This window comes from Urocitellus parryii, chromosome X, assembly GCF_045843805.1.
Source record: "Urocitellus parryii isolate mUroPar1 chromosome X, mUroPar1.hap1, whole genome shotgun sequence".
NCBI lineage: Eukaryota > Metazoa > Chordata > Mammalia > Rodentia > Sciuridae > Urocitellus > Urocitellus parryii.
The window spans coordinates 84,177,220-84,179,182 of record NC_135547.1 but is presented as its reverse complement, the minus strand read 5'-3'; the positions used below and the strand labels follow the sequence as shown (position 1 = coordinate 84,179,182).

Below are 1,963 nucleotides of genomic sequence, written 5' to 3'. Positions count from 1 at the left end.
GGAATGCAGCATGGTAGAATCTATGAATCTGTGCTGTTGATATTGGTTTCCTCCTTAAAGGTGAGGTACTGGAAACCTTAGTGGACATTATAAGTCTACTGGGTAGAAACTGTAGGACCTCAGATCCACATGGGTAAAAGGGAAGACACAAGAACAACAAGAAAAAAAAACAAGGGAATAAAGCACTCCAAACAAACCATGATGCTCCAATAATAAAATTCACAGACAACACAGTAGCAGAAATGTCAGAGAAGGGGTTCAGAATGTACTTAATAAAATTGCTTCATGACTTAAAGGAGGTTATAAAGGGTGAAATCAGAGATAAATTTCAAGAGGTGAAAGATCACTTCAATAAGGAGATAGAGATCCTGAATAGAAACCAGGAAGAAATCTTAAAACTGAAGGAATCAATGAACCAAATTAAAAATTCAATGGAAAGCATCACCAACAGGTGAGACTATTTGGAAGACAGAACCTCAGGCAATGAAGACAAAATATATAATCTTGAAAACAAAGTTGACCACACAAAGATGATGATATTTTGGGTGACATTTCCTCACCCAGATACAATGTGTGAACAGCAACTGCTAATTCCAACAGAGTTGAGCCACTGTGACTACTTGTGGGCTGATAAGAAGGACCCTCAAGGTAATGGAACCATGGATGGGTTTGAACTGCTACTCCAAAAGTAACTGAAAGGCAAAAAAATGCAGAAATAAATGTCTGAATTCATCTGAGAGAGGATAAAGATTGAAGAATAATATGCAAGGAACTTGGCTAAGCTCTTTCAGAACTCTTTGGCTGCCCAGGAGAAAAGCTCCCTGGAAGAAGCAATGGCCCAGGTAAAAAAAGATGAGGCAGAAAGTCATCTCAAGTTCTCCACCAACCTTCACAGCAAGGTAGAGAAGCCTCTCATAAACTTTCATTAGAACTTCAAGAAAGACATGAAAAAGTATGACCACCGTGTTGCTGACCTCTGCAAGCAACTCTCCAGCTTCTATGCATTTGTAGTGAAGGCCCAGAAAGCCCTCACAGAGTGGCATAAAGACATTTAGATGAAGATACAGCATCTGGAGATCAAGCAGAGCAACAAGACTGAGGAGGACATCAAGAAGGCACAGAGGAAGTCCACACTCATGTGCTGTGTGGAACTCTACAACCAGACCCAGTTCAAGTGGTTTGAAGAGATGATGACTACAACTTTGGAGCTGGACTGGCTGGAGGTGGAGAGGGTGGAGATGAGCCAGCAACATCTGTGGCAATACACACAGCTGCAGCACAAGACAGATATGTACAACCAAACCAGTCAAGCCTGTGGATACAGCCAAAGACAGAGAGCTGTGGGTCAGAGAGCACAAAATGGGCAACATTTGCCCTGTGGAAGTGAATATTTAGACAATGTCTGTGTAGCCTCTGGGAGTCCTGATCAGAAGAGGGGCTTGGTGTCCCTCAGGGAGGAAATGGTGGCTCCCTCTGGGTGAAACTGCCCTCCCATCCACTCTCCTTTTCACTGAGAAGAGGGGAGAGAGCTGGTGATTCCAGAAGGGTAATATAGATTTTCTAGCTGGGGGATACAAATATTCCCAGGCTTAGAAGACAGACCTGCAACCCTGCCCTTGTCTCCAAGACTGAAGCCCCCCAAACTCCATACCATACTTGTTGCTCTGAGAACAAACTGTGGCTGGAACTTTGTGGTCCTTGCTGAGTCCCATCTTCCACCTGGTCCTTATACCTCCAGGGCTTTGAAAGATGAGGGAAGGGCTGTCTCTGCCTCCAAACCAATGTCAGGATAAGAATCATGGATGGAAGGCACCATCAGCTCAGCCTGAAACATAGGATCCTTTACAGCCCTCTCTCTATTTTTTCATTGCATTCTGGGAGCCCAAATCTGGCTTTTCTTGGCTACTTTTCATCCTCATGGGTCTTGGGGAGGCCTGTTTTTGATCTTCCCAGACCAACACTG

At 44.1% G+C, this 1,963-nt stretch overlaps 1 pseudogene; it reads left to right on the top strand.

The window, feature by feature from the left end:
* The first annotated feature begins 530 nt into the window (after nt 1-530).
* LOC113178338 (growth arrest-specific protein 7 pseudogene) lies at nt 531-1,395 on the top strand (annotated as a pseudogene).
* The last annotated feature ends 568 nt before the right edge of the window (nt 1,396-1,963 follow it).